General features: G+C 35.7%; 1 long non-coding RNA gene across 1 annotated transcript; it reads left to right on the plus strand.

The window, feature by feature from the left end:
- The first annotated feature begins 4,537 nt into the window (after nucleotides 1-4,537).
- Nucleotides 4,538-5,729, plus strand: LOC145958467 (uncharacterized). The gene is made up of 2 exons (XR_014434303.1): nucleotides 4,538-5,218; nucleotides 5,345-5,729. It is a non-coding gene; the product is annotated as an uncharacterized LOC145958467 (long non-coding RNA).
- The last annotated feature ends 4,961 nt before the right edge of the window (nucleotides 5,730-10,690 follow it).

A 10,690-nucleotide genomic window follows, 5' to 3' on the forward strand; every position in this document is an offset into this window, starting at 1 on the left:
TGTTTTTTTTTCAATGTGAGAATATTAAAATAGACTTTTCAATTTTAATAGAAATTAATATGAAGTTTTTATTAATAAATTATTTAAGTATTTTCTATAATCTGAACCGTTCATTATATTCGATGATAACAAATTTTTGATTCCCAATAAATTATCATATTATTGAATGAATTGGTGCTAGATGGTGGTGTTGTTTTATGGGCCGTAACTAGTGAGGGATGGTCTAATCCTAGTTCTACAATGCAACGAAACTTAATTTCTTGCGGGCAAATGCAATAAACACAGCAGAAGCAGTCGACACCATTCTCAACCTCCACTCCTTCTCCCTCCTTTGGTGGCTCCGAGTCCAAGGCACCATGGAAGCAAGCAACTCAAGCAATGGACAAGGTCGGACATGCCGGACGAATCAACACCGATCGCCTCGGCGAAGCACTCTTCGTCACCGGGGCAACAAACCTCTCCAGTTGTTCGTCAACGAAAACACCTACATGCCTCAATATCTTTAAGACTTTCGATCCCTCGATAAGCGTGTAATTTCACTCGTTGGCATTCTCTTTAGTTATGCAGTTTAGGGTTTTGGAGTCTACGGATCGTTTTGTGATAATTTTTTTGCGATTCACACACCAAAACGTCTTGACAAAATTGCTTGTGCAAGAATCGCACGATTCTTCCCTAAGTCGCAATTCTTGCGATTTAGATCCGATTTGTGCGATTGACACTGCGATTCAAGCACCAAAACGTCTTCACAAAGCTGCTTACTAAAGAATCATACGATTTTTCTCTAAGTAGCGATTCTCGCGATTCAGATCCGATTAATACTCTTTGGGGTTTATTATTGTATACACCCGGATGTTGTCTATTCTCATATCATTATATAATTTGTTAGAGGGTTTTTTGTTTGAACATCTTTATTCGTTAGAACTTGTAGTCTTGATATGCATACCAATATTGTCTTTCCTTGTTTGTGGTTATTTTTTCCATCCTTTTCCAAGTTTTGACCTTATTGGTTAATTAAGGGTTCTATTACAAGAATAAAGCAATGTGTCTCATTTTTGCAGAACACTAGCAGGTCAGTCTCTAAAACCACAGCAAACCAGAATTTGGGCCTTCTATTTATCTATGGTAACAACTATAAATCCTAAAGAGTAATTCTTTGTAAATTGATGTCGATGAATGTCACAAATCATTTGTTATATATTTTCAATTCCATTCCTACTGTGTAGCTTTTCATATTACGTCAATGATACTGTAGGTCCATAAAAATGAGATATAAAACAGGCAACATAACATGACTATATATCGTATCTAGGTAGTTTTTCAAGAAAATAGTCCGTTGATAAAACAAACGGATTAAGAATAAATTACACCCTAGGAATTGCACCTCTAACAACTAAGAAGTTTGAAAGGTTTGTAAATAAGCATTTTTTAATGCATATTTTAAAGTTTGATGTGTTTTATTATGATACGTGAATTAATGTAATAGACATTTTTTCTATTGAGGGAAGAAATAACAGGCTCTGAAGTGTGAACATTATACATCTTTTATTTCCATCTAAAACTTGTAAGGCACAATTATTGACTTCTGATTTGACTGGATTTGTGTCTGCTGGAATTAAGGGAGTGCCCATGGGATTGGGAGATCAACTGGTTGAGTTACATCTTTGCACATAAAAATAGTACTGCATTTATGTCTTTTTCTTCATGCCTTTGATTACCAAGTTCATTGATTTTCTTATTGGTTTTAAACCTTGCTTTTGAATGCACCTTGTTGAAATTTAAGGATTGAGATTGCAAAGATAGCAATCAAATAAAACTTTTAATTTAAGGAGGCAAGGTGAGCTCAAAGAGGAATCATTTTTACTTTTAAGGAACAAATCAATTGGAATGTGAACATTCATTTAAATATCATTGCTTCCTTCAAAATTTCCATCCCCCACTCCTAATATCCACTAAAAAGTTATCTTTCATGGACTTTAGAAACTATATTATCGCTTAACAATCTCATATTTTGTTGTTAATGTCAGAACTTCACAAAAAGATAAAAGACAGGAGGAATTAATTGTAGCATTAACAATTTATTGTTTTGTCCATTTTGGTATAATGGGGGGAATTTGTCTAAAATTTCCACCCACGACCACCATTCTTCCCCCAAAATGAATTTTGGAATTTTCCCCAATGACTAAACCCTGACCCAAAATTTCCATAGTCACGTGGTCATCATCTGAACATATTGTTTGATGTCAAAGGTTTTCCACAAACTAGACTTAGCAGGGAGAATGATGGCCTAGTCCTTAGAATTATTTGAGTTTGACATTCGTGTTGAGAAAAGAGACACACTAGAAGGGGGTTGCGTAATGTCATTCAAAAACTCAATTTTTTTTTAAATAGTAATGTAAATACGTTGTAGTAAGGAATGCATATGAAAGGGTGAGCAATAAGAACACAAAATATTTTTATATTGGTTCGTCTCAACCAGAATTACTACGTTATACTATCGTTGGAACTCAAAAGAAGGAAGGAAGGAAGGTGTACCTGGACTTTAAAATATCTAAGGTAGGGAAAGCAAGTGCTCGATGTATTCGAAAGTCATAGGTAGCAAGTAAATTCTTTTAATGGTTAAAAGACCTTCCTTATTTATAGGAGAATATAGCTTTGAGATACTAAGTGTTGGGTCTCCCTAATCCGTTAGATTCCCTTGATATCAATGGTGGAGATGAGTGCGACTTTTTGTATGCATGAGACATTTCATATCCATGCGATTATGTCTTTTAACATGTCATCATTGCATTTGATGTTACTATTAAAATGACGACATACTCAAAAGACGTTAATCATGAAATTTTTTTGCCAAAAAATAAAAATTTTACTAAGCTTATACATTAAATTTTTCTTGAAGTTGTCGAAGACTTGGGGACTTGTGTATTGGAGTGGTCTTGAGGCCAAGATGTTTTCAATCCTATTTATACAATAATGTTTGAATGAGCTGAGATGTTACCATTTACCGAAAGACAATCTATAAGGCTTAGAAGTATTTGAGTTGGCCAAACACCTCATCGTAATCATGCTAAAATGTAACTCTCAGCCGTTACATAACAATAAAAGTTATTGACCTGTACAAGGTACACAATTTTACATAAGAGATCCAACACTTCAAATACCTACTAACTTTGACATCAATGACTGAAGATACTTGAAGGTCGATGAATGAGAAGTTCATAACCAATGACTTTCAATTTAAACATATTCTTGTGTGTACTTTTTGGCAAATACAAGTCTAAACATATTCTGAAGTTGCTTGTAGTGTTATACTTATGTTGATGTATTGTACCTTTTAAAATTTAGATAAAAAATAATTAATTCATATTAATATTTAACAATTTTCACATATTTAACACACACACATATATATATATATACACACATTAGTCAGATAATTATATCTTATCAATTTTATGTATTTTATAGGATTAAGATATGATGAACATATACAATTAATTGGATGGGTTAAGACAATTTTTTAATACTTTTAAAGAAGAAAACAATAATTATATTATTTTCATTGTTATGTACAATAGTTGTATAATAAATAATTAAAATAATAAAAGAAGGTATTCTAATATAAACCATATATGTCATATTCCCACTCAAATTTGAATAAAAGGAACTTTTATTCAAATAACATTTTAATTGTTCATTCTATTTAATTTATTTATTTGAATAAATACAACTTTGATTCAAAAATATTTTATTTTAAAACACATTTTTTTAATTTATTTGAATAAACAAACTATTTATTAAAATAGGTTTCTTTCAAAAGTGTACTTTCATTTAAGTAAATAAATATCTACATTCGAGTAGAAATTTTATTAATTCGATTGAAACTTTAAAATTTAATTTAATTTATTTATTTAATTGTATTCTATATGTTTATTTTATTTTTTTAATTTAAAAACATCATTTTAATTAATTTTCATTCAAAAGAGTAATATTTTAAAATATTTATTTTCTTTTTAACTACTTATTTATTTTATTTCAAAAGATTTTTTTATTCTATTATATATATATATTTTCCTTCTTTTATATATATATATATATATATATATATTATTTATCACATATTTCTTTCTAACTTATTAAATATTTATATACTATAATTTATCTAGGATAATGATGAAAATTTTGAGTGTTTTTTTTTTTGTAATTTAAGTAAAGTTTGATGTTTCAATAGGTAATTATAAAATAAAAAATATTTAAAATAAATAAATATATTTATTTTTATAAATATTATATATATATATATATATAAATATGAAGTTAAAAATTTTAAATATAGAAAGAAATAGATAAATAAAAAAACTGAATTTAATTTTAAAATAGAAAGATATAATTAAATTTAAAAATGAGAAACTATTTTAAAATAAAATGTCTATTAAAATATTTAAAATTGCTATAAAAAATTAAAAATCTTCACAAATTTTTTTTTTAAAAAAATTATATAGAATTTATTAAATAATAAACATCAGGTAAAATGTAGTTAAAGTCATATATAATTAATATTTTCTATATTAATAGTAATGAAAAACTATGTCCTTATTAATAAATAATATAAGTAAAACTGTATTATATTTTTAAACATTTGTATTCATGTTTATATATCAGTTGTCCAATTTTTCATATATTTTTAAAGAGATTTATTTATTATTTTAAAGTTTTTAAATAAACTTAAAAGTAATTTGTTACAAAAATATTTACTTTGCAACATTTTATTCAATATCACGTCTAAATAATAAATACGAATATTAATGTTACGAAAATATAATTTTCAAAGGTTAAAATTGACTTTACAATTTTAAAATGATTTAATATAAAGTTATTATTAATAAATTTTACCGTTGGATTGTATGATTGTAAAAAAAATTTGTAAGTTGATACACACAGAAAATTTCATACTATTAAACCAAAGACTAAAGGACCATGCTAAACCTAATTTCTTCACCGCGGCGGGCAAATGCAACAAATGCAGCAGAAGGAACGGGGGCACCGTTCTCAACCTCCTCTCTTTCTCCCTCCTACGGTGGCTGCGAGTACGAGGCAACGTGGAATGTCTGACGAATCAACGCCGACCGCCTCAGCAAAGCATTTTTTGTCGTGGCGGCGCAGCCTCACCAGGGCAACAAGCTATCCAGTTGTTCGGCAAGGAAAATGCCTAAGTTCCTCGGTATGTTGAACAGTTTCGATCTGTCAGTAAGCGTGCCGTTCCAGTCGTTGGTGTTCGCTTTAGTTCCGCATATTAGGGTTTTTAACTTTGCGGATCGTTTTGTGAATGTTTCTGTGCTATTCGCAGTGTGATTGAAGAACGAAAACGTCTTCACATAATTGCTTGTGCTAGAATCCTTCGATTCTTCTCTTAGTCGTGATTCCTTGCTATTCAGATCCGATGCATGCGATTCATAGTATGATTCAAGCACCAAAACAATTCGTATAGCCAGCGGCTGGAATCGTATTGAATCGTGTCATATTGTATCATTTCTTGAATCGATATTTACTAGCACGTTTACCCTAAGCAATCACTATTATCATATTGATTTTTGGTTTAGCACAACAATCACTATTATCGTATTGATTTTTGGTTTAGCACAACAATCTGTTTGGGGTTTATTACTGTATACACCCGGATGCTGTCTGTTCTCTTATCCTTATATAATTTGTTAGAGGGTTTTCTGTGTGAACATCTTTCTTCGTTAGAAGTTGTAGTTTTATTATGCATACCAATATTGTCTTTCCTTGTTTCGGTTATTTTTTCCCATCCTTTTCCAAGTGTTGATGTTATTGGTTAATCAAGGATTCTATTTCAAGAATAAAACAATGTATTGAATAAGTTAATTTATTTGTGTTGTTAACTTAATTAGCTGGAAAGTTGTGTTGCTACTCCTTTTCAGGTGGAGGAACCAGAATTATCGGAGTAATATTGTGGATTTATTGCTCATAATTTTTTCTCTATATCTGTTTAGGGTTTAGGGTTTAGGGTTTAGGGTTTAGGGTTGGGGTTTAGGGTTGAACTTATATATGTATTCTCGACTTAATTGAATTTTTCGAACATGCAACATTTGTTATTTATGAAGATTGCCTGTTGCTCTCTCATTGTTGTCCATAATACTTTATGGGGTTGGGGTTTGGGGGTTGGGGTTTGGGGGTTGGGATTTGGGGTTTGGGGTTTGGGATTTGGGGTTTGGGGTTTGGGGTTTGGGGTTTAGGGGTTGGGGTAGGGGTTGGGTTTGGGGGGTGGGGTTTGGGGGTTGGGGTTTGGGGGTTGGGGTTTGGGGGTTCGGGGAATAGGGTTTGGGGAATAGGGTTTGGGGAATAGGGTTTAGAGTTTGGGGTTAGGGTTTAGGGTTTAGGGTTTAGGGAATAGGGAATAGGGAATAGGGAATAGGGTTTAGGGAATAGGGAATAGGGAATAGGGAATAGGGTTTAGGGAATAGGGAATAGGGAATAGGGAATAGGGAATAGGGTTTAGGGAATAGGGTTTAGGGTTTAGGGTTTAGGGTTTAGGGTTTAGGGTTTAGGGTTTAGGGTTTAGGGTTTAGGGTTTAGGGTTTAGGGTTTAGGGTTTAGGGTTTAGGGTTTAGGGTTTAGGGTTTAGGGTTTAGGGTTTAGGGTTTAGGGTTTAGGGTTTAGGGTTTAGGGTTTAGGGTTTAGGGTTTAGGGTTTAGGGTTTAGGGTTTAGGGTTTAGGGTTTAGGGTTTAGGGTTTAGGGTTTAGGGTTTAGGGTTTAGGGTTTAGGGTTTAGGGTTTAGGGTTTAGGGTTTAGGGTTTAGGGTTTAGGGTTTAGGGTTTAGGGTTTAGGGTTTAGGGTTTAGGGTTTAGGGTTTAGGGTTTAGGGTTTAGGGTTTAGGGTTTAGGGTTTAGGGTTTAGGGTTTAGGGTTTAGGGTTTAGGGTTTAGGGTTTAGGGTTTAGGGTTTAGGGTTTAGGGTTTAGGGTTTAGGGTTTAGGGTTTAGGGTTTAGGGTTTAGGGTTTAGGGTTTAGGGTTTAGGGTTTAGGGTTTAGGGTTTAGGGTTTAGGGTTTAGGGTTTAGGGTTTAGGGTTTAGGGTTTAGGGTTTAGGGTTTAGGGTTTAGGGTTTAGGGTTTAGGGTTTAGGGTTTAGGGTTTAGGGTTTAGGGTTTAGGGTTTAGGGTTTAGGGTTTAGGGTTTAGGGTTTAGGGTTTAGGGTTTAGGGTTTAGGGTTTAGGGTTTAGGGTTTAGGGTTTAGGGTTTAGGGTTTAGGGTTTAGGGTTTAGGGTTTAGGGTTTAGGGTTTAGGGTTTAGGGTTTAGGGTTTAGGGTTTAGGGTTTAGGGTTTAGGGTTTAGGGTTTAGGGTTTAGGGTTTAGGGTTTAGGGTTTAGGGTTTAGGGTTTAGGGTTTAGGGTTTAGGGTTTAGGGTTTAGGGTTTAGGGTTTAGGGTTTAGGGTTTAGGGTTTAGGGTTTAGGGTTTAGGGTTTAGGGTTTAGGGTTTAGGGTTTAGGGTTTAGGGTTTAGGGTTTAGGGTTTAGGGTTTAGGGTTTAGGGTTTAGGGTTTAGGGTTTAGGGTTTAGGGTTTAGGGTTTAGGGTTTAGGGTTTAGGGTTTAGGGTTTAGGGTTTAGGGTTTAGGGTTTAGGGTTTAGGGTTTAGGGTTTAGGGTTTAGGGTTTAGGGTTTAGGGTTTAGGGTTTAGGGTTTAGGGTTTAGGGTTTAGGGTTTAGGGTTTAGGGTTTAGGGTTTAGGGTTTAGGGTTTAGGGTTTAGGGTTTAGGGTTTAGGGTTTAGGGTTTAGGGTTTAGGGTTTAGGGTTTAGGGTTTAGGGTTTAGGGTTTAGGGTTTAGGGTTTAGGGTTTAGGGTTTAGGGTTTAGGGTTTAGGGTTTAGGGTTTAGGGTTTAGGGTTTAGGGTTTAGGGTTTAGGGTTTAGGGTTTAGGGTTTAGGGTTTAGGGTTTAGGGTTTAGGGTTTAGGGTTTAGGGTTTAGGGTTTAGGGTTTAGGGTTTAGGGTTTAGGGTTTAGGGTTTAGGGTTTAGGGTTTAGGGTTTAGGGTTTAGGGTTTAGGGTTTAGGGTTTAGGGTTTAGGGTTTAGGGTTTAGGGTTTAGGGTTTAGGGTTTAGGGTTTAGGGTTTAGGGTTTAGGGTTTAGGGTTTAGGGTTTAGGGTTTAGGGTTTAGGGTTTAGGGTTTAGGGTTTAGGGTTTAGGGTTTAGGGTTTAGGGTTTAGGGTTTAGGGTTTAGGGTTTAGGGTTTAGGGTTTAGGGTTTAGGGTTTAGGGTTTAGGGTTTAGGGTTTAGGGTTTAGGGTTTAGGGTTTAGGGTTTAGGGTTTAGGGTTTAGGGTTTAGGGTTTAGGGTTTAGGGTTTAGGGTTTAGGGTTTAGGGTTTAGGGTTTAGGGTTTAGGGTTTAGGGTTTAGGGTTTAGGGTTTAGGGTTTAGGGTTTAGGGTTTAGGGTTTAGGGTTTAGGGTTTAGGGTTTAGGGTTTAGGGTTTAGGGTTTAGGGTTTAGGGTTTAGGGTTTAGGGTTTAGGGTTTAGGGTTTAGGGTTTAGGGTTTAGGGTTTAGGGTTTAGGGTTTAGGGTTTAGGGTTTAGGGTTTAGGGTTTAGGGTTTAGGGTTTAGGGTTTAGGGTTTAGGGTTTAGGGTTTAGGGTTTAGGGTTTAGGGTTTAGGGTTTAGGGTTTAGGGTTTAGGGTTTAGGGTTTAGGGTTTAGGGTTTAGGGTTTAGGGTTTAGGGTTTAGGGTTTAGGGTTTAGGGTTTAGGGTTTAGGGTTTAGGGTTTAGGGTTTAGGGTTTAGGGTTTAGGGTTTAGGGTTTAGGGTTTAGGGTTTAGGGTTTAGGGTTTAGGGTTTAGGGTTTAGGGTTTAGGGTTTAGGGTTTAGGGTTTAGGGTTTAGGGTTTAGGGTTTAGGGTTTAGGGTTTAGGGTTTAGGGTTTAGGGTTTAGGGTTTAGGGTTTAGGGTTTAGGGTTTAGGGTTTAGGGTTTAGGGTTTAGGGTTTAGGGTTTAGGGTTTAGGGTTTAGGGTTTAGGGTTTAGGGTTTAGGGTTTAGGGTTTAGGGTTTAGGGTTTAGGGTTTAGGGTTTAGGGTTTAGGGTTTAGGGTTTAGGGTTTAGGGTTTAGGGTTTAGGGTTTAGGGTTTAGGGTTTAGGGTTTAGGGTTTAGGGTTTAGGGTTTAGGGTTTAGGGTTTAGGGTTTAGGGTTTAGGGTTTAGGGTTTAGGGTTTAGGGTTTAGGGTTTAGGGTTTAGGGTTTAGGGTTTAGGGTTTAGGGTTTAGGGTTTAGGGTTTAGGGTTTAGGGTTTAGGGTTTAGGGTTTAGGGTTTAGGGTTTAGGGTTTAGGGTTTAGGGTTTAGGGTTTAGGGTTTAGGGTTTAGGGTTTAGGGTTTAGGGTTTAGGGTTTAGGGTTTAGGGTTTAGGGTTTAGGGTTTAGGGTTTAGGGTTTAGGGTTTAGGGTTTAGGGTTTAGGGTTTAGGGTTTAGGGTTTAGGGTTTAGGGTTTAGGGTTTAGGGTTTAGGGTTTAGGGTTTAGGGTTTAGGGTTTAGGGTTTAGGGTTTAGGGTTTAGGGTTTAGGGTTTAGGGTTTAGGGTTTAGGGTTTAGGGTTTAGGGTTTAGGGTTTAGGGTTTAGGGTTTAGGGTTTAGGGTTTAGGGTTTAGGGTTTAGGGTTTAGGGTTTAGGGTTTAGGGTTTAGGGTTTAGGGTTTAGGGTTTAGGGTTTAGGGTTTAGGGTTTAGGGTTTAGGGTTTAGGGTTTAGGGTTTAGGGTTTAGGGTTTAGGGTTTAGGGTTTAGGGTTTAGGGTTTAGGGTTTAGGGTTTAGGGTTTAGGGTTTAGGGTTTAGGGTTTAGGGTTTAGGGTTTAGGGTTTAGGGTTTAGGGTTTAGGGTTTAGGGTTTAGGGTTTAGGGTTTAGGGTTTAGGGTTTAGGGTTTAGGGTTTAGGGTTTAGGGTTTAGGGTTTAGGGTTTAGGGTTTAGGGTTTAGGGTTTAGGGTTTAGGGTTTAGGGTTTAGGGTTTAGGGTTTAGGGTTTAGGGTTTAGGGTTTAGGGTTTAGGGTTTAGGGTTTAGGGTTTAGGGTTTAGGGTTTAGGGTTTAGGGTTTAGGGTTTAGGGTTTAGGGTTTAGGGTTTAGGGTTTAGGGTTTAGGGTTTAGGGTTTAGGGTTTAGGGTTTAGGGTTTAGGGTTTAGGGTTTAGGGTTTAGGGTTTAGGGTTTAGGGTTTAGGGTTTAGGGTTTAGGGTTTAGGGTTTAGGGTTTAGGGTTTAGGGTTTAGGGTTTAGGGTTTAGGGTTTAGGGTTTAGGGTTTAGGGTTTAGGGTTTAGGGTTTAGGGTTTAGGGTTTAGGGTTTAGGGTTTAGGGTTTAGGGTTTAGGGTTTAGGGTTTAGGGTTTAGGGTTTAGGGTTTAGGGTTTAGGGTTTAGGGTTTAGGGTTTAGGGTTTAGGGTTTAGGGTTTAGGGTTTAGGGTTTAGGGTTTAGGGTTTAGGGTTTAGGGTTTAGGGTTTAGGGTTTAGGGTTTAGGGTTTAGGGTTTAGGGTTTAGGGTTTAGGGTTTAGGGTTTAGGGTTTAGGGTTTAGGGTTTAGGGTTTAGGGTTTAGGGTTTAGGGTTTAGGGTTTAGGGTTTAGGGTTTAGGGTTTAGGGTTTAGGGTTTAGGGTTTAGGGTTTAGGGTTTAGGGTTTAGGGTTTAGGGTTTAGGGTTTAGGGTTTAGGGTTTAGG

This window comes from Cajanus cajan, chromosome 5 (genome assembly GCF_000230855.2).
Source record: "Cajanus cajan strain Asha chromosome 5, NIPB_CcT2T_4, whole genome shotgun sequence".
NCBI lineage: Eukaryota > Viridiplantae > Streptophyta > Magnoliopsida > Fabales > Fabaceae > Cajanus > Cajanus cajan.